At 39.3% G+C, this 10,055-nt stretch overlaps 1 protein-coding gene across 2 annotated transcripts in view; it reads right to left on the minus strand.

The window, feature by feature from the left end:
• Positions 1-10,055, minus strand: part of TRAPPC3L (trafficking protein particle complex 3 like) — a 62,654-nt gene that overhangs the window by 51,572 nt on the left and 1,027 nt on the right. The window contains exons 1-2 of one of the 2 annotated variants that reach the window (XM_039224536.1): positions 2,148-2,411; positions 995-1,131 (exon numbers count right to left, since the gene is read on the minus strand). The exons of the other annotated variant lie outside the window; for it this stretch is intronic. The gene's annotated coding sequence lies outside the window, so the exon portion shown is untranslated. Of the gene's footprint in view, positions 1-994; positions 1,132-2,147; positions 2,412-10,055 lie in introns of those variants that run through there. 2 annotated transcript variants of the gene reach the window in all.

Here is a 10,055-nt window from a genome sequence, read left to right on the forward strand (position 1 = left end):
GTATCATAAATGTTATTTATAGCACCTCCATACCAGGAGCATTTTTATAGCCACAACATATAAAGTTTGTTCTAGAAAGCTTCCCTTCTGTACTCTACTGCAGAGATACATCTGTGCCTTTTCATTATCAATTTTTACCCTTGCTCAAAATCCATTTGGAGAAGTAAGACTGCCATACATAATTGTATATCCTCTATCTACAACTCCAACAGGGAAGACCTGCCTGACTCTTCTCTGTGACTTTACACCCTGAATATTTGACAGTTTTCTAATTTATCCTGGTTATTTGATATATATAGTGTCTTATGCCTCATGGTTCACCCAAGCAACTGGTTCATTGGCCAAAATAAGCAAAATGAGGGCTTTTGTGTATTTTTAAAGCCAAAACAATGGCTGCTTACTGGGTAAAATGGACCAATTCACAATAGTCAAGCTGACTTTTGAGATTCACTTTCAAGGAGACCAGTTACTTGAGTAACTAAAATGCAATCGGTTACTATTTTGCTGTTACACTATCACAGAAGAGTCTATTCTGTGTGCAGTTATGGGTTCCACAAACTTAATGGAAAGAAATAGAAAAAGAAATTTAAGAAGACCATTAAACATTTTTTGTTTAATTAAACAACAAACATTAAACATATATTCATTTTTGAAAGACCAGAGTGTGAGTGGGGCAAGGAGAGAAGGGGACACAGAATCCAAAACAGGCTCCAGGCTCTGAGCTGTCAGCACAGAGCCTAGCACGGAGCCTGACACAGGGCTTGAACTCACAAACCGTGAGATCGTGACCTGAGCTGAGGTTGGACACTTAACCAACCGAGCTACCCAGGTGCCCCAAAGACCATTTTTTTAAAAATCTGTAAGAGATGCACAGTGTAGCACTTTGCTAAGACAGGAGACCTGTCCCTCCCTCGCCATTACTTATCGGGCAAGTCAGTTAGTCTCTCTGGGACTCAACTGTTTCATCCATAGAATATAGATAATGTTTCCTTACCTGTTGTAGGGTAAGGAACTGAAGCAAATGTATTCTTGAGGTTCCTTTTAAATCTGATAAGACTTTTACGTTTATGCTTATATGTATACAGGTCCAAACGTATACAATCTTCTGGAATAATAGTAGGCCCAGGTTGTCTTCATTAGAAGGAAAATATTACTGAGTTCAATTCTTCCTCCAAAGACATTTGCCGGCATTCCACTCTCAAAAGAATGTTAACGTACTGCTATTTATCAAATGGCCAAGGAAAGCCATTCCGCTTTGTCACCTAAATCTGTATACACAACTCATATGACATTACAAGAGGGATCTTTAATAAAACAGAGGTTGTGGAAGGCAACTAGAGTCTTCCTTTGGCTCTGATATAAATGAGCTGTGTAAATATGGAGGGTCACGTCCACTTTGTTCCCCACAGTCTCCTCCAGCACTAAAATTCTATCACTCTATCTGGTAATTTTTGAAATTCCTCCATTTGGGATATAATACTTAAATCCACACTTTACACCATGCTCAGAATTATTTTATTAGTGTTTGGGGAATATGCCACAGTAAATACTCTTTAATGAGATTTTCAGGTAACAGAAAAATCAGAGTATATAAAGTTAAAGTATTATTTCATCAGAAAGAAGACAACAGTTGTTTACACACATTAAACACCAGGAAACTTTCTTTTCACTAGACTCTGGAAACCCTTTCTACATCAAACTCCTGTATATATGACATACAGAGTTAATATTCTAAATCACGTAATTGTGATCTTCCACTATAGCCTTCTAGCAAAGGATTTTAAACATTCGTTTGGCTCCTCCACATGGCTTCAAAGGGCTTTGTAGCATCTGTGAACTTTTGAAGGGTAGTACACATCCATGACATTTCATTGTATGCTATCCATTTCCAATTAAATAAATCAAATTCCCATTTCTATGTGTGTGTGCATGCACATGCTTATGTTTATCTGGAATATTCTTTTGTTCCACAGCCAGTTAGACAAGACTTTTCCATTAGGAACACTGTACTTCCTCCCCTTTATGCCTAATGGATTTATGTAATTTTAAGACACATAATTAAAGTCAATTATGTGCTAATACTACCTTATATTTTGTTACCAAGTGCTTTTGGCTACTACATCAAATGCCGTGGCATATATACGTACTTGCCAATTTCTTAGCTTCAACTTTGTCAGCTCACCATTCTCCCACCACAATCTAAGTTGCTTCCTTTCTAGGAGACAAATACAATCTTAGATGTGTTTTACTCGAGTTTCCTTGTTTTCCAAAGCCAAATTGTGGAATTGTACTTATATTCATCTTCATTGTCTTCAATCTTCAACTTAAAAAAGTCAAGTTCAGGGTTGCCTGGGCAGCTCAGTTGGTTGAGTGTCTGACTCTTGGTTTTGGCTCACATCATGATCCCAGGGTCATGGGACTGAGCCCTGCGTCAGGCTCCACACTGACTGAACGTGGAGCCTGCTTAAGATTCTCTCTCCTTCTGTACCGCTCGCATGCTTGCTCTCTCTTTAAAAAAAAAAAATCAAATGTAGCATTGTAATAAGAAACAACAATGTGAATTTCCAAAGTACTTTTTTGCATTTTGCTTAGCACAAAGGAAAATCACATTAACTTTAAAACTTTGAAAGATCACAGCAAACCAGAGGCCTTCCAAATGCAAGACTAAGAAGTTATTTGCTACCTCAAAATATAAAGTGTAGAGATACAATGTTAGCTTCTACATAAATCTATTAAAATGCAGCCCCAGTCACTAAAGAACAGATATTGGCAGGTATCTGGCAGGCTACACAGCTACAGAACTAGCTCTTTGGGTTGCAGGACACACATCTACAAATGTGACCTGTGGTCTAAAGAGCAGTGAGTGGTATTTCTAGACAGGTAAATTACATCATTCCTGAATGGAATTATTTTTTTCTGTACTAACCATTGAGGACGATTAAACTTCTCTAATCTCAGTACACCAGAACCTTACAAAGAAATGGATTTCGACTGCTGTTTCCTCTGCTGCTCCCCAGCGGCCCAGAGAAGTATCTGCACCCATCTATAGTTTGTGATAGTGTAGTAAACAAAATGCAGGGCTTATTATATGCCAGCTACTTCAAAAGCATTATCCCATGTACTCCTTACAACAAACTGGTAAACAGAATTACATATTCTGATATGACTTGCTGAAACAGAGTTAAGCAACATAGTGTGAAGAAATTTTGTGTAAAGTTCTATACAGATGAAATGTTCTCGATATTTTATGAGATAACTGGGGAACCATGGGTCATAATGGGAACGCAATAAAATAAGTTCCGCCGTTTTATGATTGAGGTAACTGAGGTAAAGAGAAGTCAAGCAAACTTGCCAAAAGACCCATGCTTACAGTGATAGAGCCAGAATCTAGCCTTGGTAGTCTCACTTGTGATATTATACTCCATAGCACTGTGCTGGAATACAGCAATAGGAGACAGCTTACCAACCTTCCAAGGCTTTGTAGGTATCAGGATTCTCCTCCTACATCTGACAATAAATAATGAAAACACTCTGAGCTCCAAAAATATGGTGCTATATCACATTTGAGTCCCTCTCTTTCCACTTCCACTCTACCTACATGTACAAGAGCTTAGCTTCAAGGCATTGTGCTTCCTTTTTTTTTTTTTTAGTTTAGTTTTATTATTTTGTGAGAGAGAGAGAGAGAGAGAGGGAGTGAGTATGGGAGGGTCATAGAGAGGGAGAGAGAGAAAGAATCCCAAGCAGGCTCTGCACTGCCAGCATGGAGCCTGACGTGGGGCTCATGGATGGTGAGATCATGACCTGAGTGGAAATCAAGAGTCAGACGCCCAACTGACTGAGCCACCCAGGTGTCCCAAGGCACTATGCTTCTTAACAAAGTGATTTGTGGACTTTCACTGGCACATAACTTTGGATCTGAGGTACTCAACAGCCAGTGGCAGTAAATCTGTTAGTCACAGACTACGTGCAAGCTTGCTCAAGAGCTTTGGGTTTTCAATGTATGCAGAGAATGGGCAGGACATCACTACAATTTGCCAATTTATTTTCAGCAGCCATAGTTATAAAAAAGTTTGTCAAAAACAGGGGTCAGGAAAACCTCTCATCATCATAGCGTTTTTGTATAAGTCGATCTCTCTGGGACTTTAATGTTCCCTTACATGAGATAGGGGAAGGTGAGAAAATTATGGGAGTGATTAAAGTATTTTAAGTCACAGATCTCTTTGAAATGCCATTTTGGGGAAAGCTATTTTGAAGAAATAGCCAGAAAAACTGTGCATACTCACATACCTCAGAGTTTACATACCATGGTAGACTAAATAACTGCCTCTCCAAAGAAGTTCATGTTATAATCCCTGGGATTTGTGAATGTTCCTTTATACTTTATATGGCAAAACAGGCATTGCAGATATGATCAAGGAAGGAATTTTGAAATGGGGACAGAGGACATTAACCAGGATTATTCTGGTGGGCCTAATGCAATCACAAGTTTCCTTATAAGAGGGGCATAAGAGGAATTAAAGTCAGAGAGAAAGCTAAGTGGCAACCCTAAATGAGTGTCAAGGAGTATCAGAGTGACGCCTGAGAAATTAGTCATTGCTGGCTTTGGAGATGGAAGGGATCATGAACCAAGTAATGCAGACAGCCTCTAGAAGCTGCAAAAGGCAAGCAAATGCATTTCTCCCCTAGAGCCTCCAGAAGGAAAAGAGCCCTGATAACACTTTGACTTTAGCCCACTGAGACCTGTGTCTAATGTGAGTCAGGGCAGAAATATACACAGTTTTTATATTTAACAGAACTATAATAAAAATGCACTGAGTGAAGCCACAAAATTGGTGGTAATTGTTTCAGGGACAGTAGGAAACTAATACACATAGCAACATATTTCAGGAATTTATAAACTCACAAGCTGGACATGGCCTGGGTTAGGGCCTCTTCAAGGTGATTTCTACATATGCTCTGAGGTTCTGCCCTAGCAAGCCAAAACTTGCTCCTGGAAAATAAATACATCTGTAATATGACATTTTATAAATATGTATAATACAATGTGTTCTAATACTTAAAAGTGTTCTAATGTGCAGAAAGAACTGCATATCCATTTTACATGTATTGATAGATGTTTTAGCCTACAAATAAAAAATATTTAAATATATTTTTCTTCTCTAGTTGCCTGTTAGTGACATCAACAGAACTAAATACTGTGAACTCATTCATAACATGGACATATTCCAGCATCTGAAATATGAGGGAAAAAAATGCCAAAGGAAAGAAAAACTAATCTGGATCTAGGTGGTGTTTTTTAATGATATAAATTTTATTTTTTTTAATGTTTTATTTATTTTTGAGAGAGAGATAGAGACAGAATGAGCAGGGGAGGGTCAGAGAGAGAGAGAGACACAGAATCTGAAACAGGCTCCAGGCTCTGAGCTAGCTGTTAGCACAGAACCTGACACGGGGCTCGAACCCACGTGCCGTGATATCATGACCTGAGCCGAAGTCGGATGCTTAACGGACTAAGCCACCCAGGCGCCCCTATATAAATTTTATAAATCAAGTATTATCTAGTTTATGCTTTCCCTTCTTTCACTTTGAGATAGCTTGAATTTGAGAAAGCTATTTTCAAAATATAAATCTTTACCCCAATAATGATTTTATAGGTCCTATGAGGTTCTATCAGACCAGAGAAAGGTCTATATTTTGTGGGGGAAGAGAAAGACAAAAGCAAAACCATCCAAGTGCAGTGCTAGAATACTAAAATTCAGTATGCAATTCAGTAATACCTACCACCGGGCACCGGGGCACCAGGCGCTTTGAACTCCTTCTTGGAAATTTTCTGGAGCCCACTTGCGTGGGACGCTCAGAGCCGGACCTCATCACGTGGACCCACGTCTGGCCTTCCCCAAGCGTGGCGAGCCCGGGTATTTCCCCTTACATTTGGGCACATGAAGAGTGGGGTGGTGGCGGTTACTTTGCTCAATGCGCCACATCGACAGCACCTAGCGTGGGCACCCGCTCAAGCTGCACGCAGCGGATCAGGCAGTCGGCTGGAGGGGCTTGTCAAGTCCTCCCTGTCTTATGACAGACCGGACCCTCAAATCGCTTTCCTCCCTGGCCCCTGATCACGTGGCGACTTTGGGCTCTCCCGCCCTAGTGGAGAGCACCCTCGCCCAGGAATACGACCACCGGACTGGATCCGCCTGCCTGGAAGGTAGGGTGCAGCTGACAATGATAGAGATACCATTCTAGGGATGCAGTGATCATGACCTAAATAAATCAGGAAAAGACATAGCTGGAAGTTGTGTAGTGGGTTTAGCGTGCCTAGAAAACAAATGATCATTCACGTTTCTCTGCATTTGCGGACATCATGAAGAAAGTACGTTCTTTGAGAAAATCACTGGAAGCCAGCATGGAGGAGCAACATGATGGATGATGGAACTTACTGAGCAATGATGTCACAATAATGGTACTGGGATGCTGTAGAGACAAGAACTATATTGTTTCTGTAGAAGTTACAAAGAGTCATGTCATTATGAGTAGTAACAGCACCGCCACTTTGTTTTTCATGGTGGGAAATAGGAGTTAGGAATAATACATTTGATGATAAAGAACATGAAGAGATAGTGCATGGACACTAGAGAGAATCTTCATGCTCAATGATCAAACAATAAACAAAGGCGTAAGTGCTTCTATTATTCTAAATCTTTGTCGGTAATTCACCATGTCTTATTGGGCCCCTGAAGTTTAAAATACATTTTTAATAAAATTGCTTTTATAGGCAGACACTCCACAAAACATGTTTTTCCGGAACCCTTCACTATATTTTCTCACATGAAGCCAAAAAATAATTTGAATTAAATGTTAATTTTTTGTTTTAACTCACAAGTTCCTTTTCCTTCTACTTTTTAAGTAATTTATATGTCTCACGAATCCTATCTTCTTCCATACTTTTTGCTCCTTCATTTTCTCTCCTCCTTCTCCATCCAGTCCCTTTCAAATCCAAAGCAAAGGTGTTTTGTGTGTGTGTGTGTGTGTGTGTGTGAGAGAGAGAGAGAGAGAGAGAGAGAAGAACACAGAGAGAGAGAAAGAGGGAGGAGGAAGAAGAGAAGGAAAAGTCAAAAGGAAGATGGAAATGATCAAAATGGTTCCTGCTGGGTGGGAGAAAAGAAACATGTAAAATGGTATTTCTTGTTTGCCCATCTCATACTTCATCCTTACAGGTAAGATAATGTTGAAAAGGGTAGACCGCTTAAAACTAGAGTGTTGTCCCTGCTTTGCTGTTGCCCAGAACAAAGGCCCCCATCTGTTATGTGGTTCAATGACATTAGCCTCTAAGCTGTTAGAGTAAACAAACTCCACCTACAGACACAACTGTTTCGGCCAAGACACCTTGGGTCAGAGATGTTAACTGCTAACTTTGAAATCTGGTTCCACATAAGCAGCTCCAATATATGCATGATCTTGAGGAATCATGGACTCTTATAGCTGGAAGTATCCTGGAGATAATTTTCAACTCCTTAATTTTACAGATAGAAGCTGAGACCAAGAGAGGATGTGGCTTGTCCAAATACATACGGTTAATCAATTGTAAAGAAGGGTTATAAACTAGTCTTATAATCCAAGTCCAAGTCCAGTGCTTTTACAACCAAACCATGTAACGATTCCATTGAATTCATTCACATTCACTCACTCACTCATTCATTCATTCATAGAATATATGTTTTCTGAGCATATATTCAGTGTCAGGCACTGACCTATGTGCTAAAATAAAGATACCTGTCCTTATGGAACTCATGTGCACATGCGTGTGTAAGTGTGTGTGTGTGTGTAGAGAATAATATTAATAAATAATTCTAGTGCAATTTTAACATGCCCTGAGTAAAATAGGTAAAGAGAATAGAGCATACTGAGAGGAGTACTTAATTTTAAATAGGGTACTCAGGGAAGCCCGAGAAAGTGACATTTGAGGAAAGACTTGATGGGAGGTGAGGGAGTGAGCCTCATAAGTACAGGGGAGAAAGCATACCGGGCAGAGGGAAAGCAAGGGCAAAGACTTTAGGAAGGGAGCCTATATTGCATGTTTGAGGAACAGTAAGGAGGCTAGTGTGGCCAGAGCATCAAGTACATGTCAGAGCAGTAGGAGATAAGGTCAGAGAAGTAACAAGGCGTGCAGCTAAGGGCTGGGGAGCCAAATGGGCCTTTAACTTCAGAGGGGTGTTGTCAGTTATGAGTAGTGACATGACATGATTTATACTATAGCAGGAGCACTCTAACTGTTGTGTGGAGTCAGAGTAGATTGTAGGAAATGGGGGTTGGAGCAGGGCAGTCAGGTAAGAAGTGATGCTGAGATGCACTACCCTTCAAGGGAATTCTTCGGAGTATTCAAAATTAGAATTTCATATGGCTATTTGTATTTGTGACTGGTGATGAGTTTTGAGACACCTGGCTAAATGAAACAGTAGCCACATGAACTAAGAGAATTAAGATTAACATTTAAATAGGGAATTCTCAACTCTGTGTATCTGAGAGTAGTGAGATTGCGTAGAAAAGTCATAGGCACAGGTTAAGTTAAAAATAAACCCCCAAACAATTTTTAAAGGCTGGTAACATTAGGGAATAGCAAGTAGGAGTTTGCATTACTTGCAAAGAAACTTAGATGAATACAAACAAGTAAGACAAGTATTGTAGGGACATTTTTCTTTGGCAATGAAGATGAATGGAGAATGGCAACCAAGAACAGAAGTGCTTCAAAAAACATCATATACACTTAAAATTATATATAACACGAATATCCTATTTTTGGATTTGCAATGTGCTTTTTATATACATTGTTTCATATTCTCTGAATCATCTTATAAGCTTATTTAGCTTATAAATAGCGATCACTGGGCTTCTCACTTCTGGCTCCAGATCATGCAATGTCCTCACTACACCATCTGCCTACCTGCCCTGTCCTTTAACATATTCATAAAAAAACAAAACACTAAAAGAAAGCCAATTTGCCTCAACAATTCTCCCTTCTCAGGGAGTTAACGGCCTTCCTGTGTCTGCAAAGGGTCTTTGTCATTGTCAAAATGAAATTAGAGATCAACCAAAAAATTCTTAACGATGTCCATGTAGGTGTGACAAAGATTTAGGGATGTTCTCTTGATTACATTAGCACTGGAACTCTCATAGGGAGTTATCTCCAGAAACAAAACCATACATGAGCATTCTGAAATATAAAGGCTTTATAGTGAATATATAACAGGTTTGAAAACAATATTTTACCAAAAATTCTGTTAATAAAATAGTGAAGTAAATAGAGCAGCACTTCGTTTATTAAAACTTGCAACCAACATTAATCTTTCTTTAATATAAACCTCAAATTGTTTTTTTTTTTTCCTGTATCTCAGCTATCTTGATAGGTTGTTTTTACTATCAGTTAGGAAAAGTTTTAAAGTTTTACTTGACATTTTTGCTTTGATCCATTACTTAAAGGTGTTATCAACTTCTGTGCCAAATTCATTCTGTCTTCACTACCTGTCATTTTGGTTACTAGAACTTCATCTTTCTTGTTGTTCTAGCCAAAAACCATTTTTGACTTCTTTTTCTTACAACCCATATCAAATCCTGATCGTAGATGATCTGCAAATTTCTTCTCATCCCTCCAGTTCACTGTGCATCAGCCACATTGGCTTCCAAAATGCCAAGTGGGCTCTCATTTAGAACCTTTGCACTGACTGTTCTTTCTGTCCAGCTCTTTCCCCAACAACAAATCATTGCTTTCTGTGAACTCAGGATATCCAGAAAAATAAGTATTTTAGATTTGCAAAGTTACTTCATGTATTTTGATTCTCACCATCATCAGTAGAGCTTCCAATTTTTTTGCTCAAAATTTAAGAGTGCTCCAAACAGACCTTCAAAAAAAAAAATGTTTATTTATTTATTTTGAAAGTGTGCACGCGTGGGGGAGGTGGAAGGGGGGAGAGGGGGGGAGAGGGGAAGAGAGGGAGACAGAGAGAGAGAGAGAGAGAGAGAGAGAGAGAGAGAGAGAAAGAGAGAGAAGAGCGCAAGCCGAA

This window comes from Hyaena hyaena, unplaced genomic scaffold (genome assembly GCF_003009895.1).
Source record: "Hyaena hyaena isolate Hyena2069 unplaced genomic scaffold, ASM300989v1 scaffold_1663, whole genome shotgun sequence".
Lineage (NCBI taxonomy): Eukaryota > Metazoa > Chordata > Mammalia > Carnivora > Hyaenidae > Hyaena > Hyaena hyaena.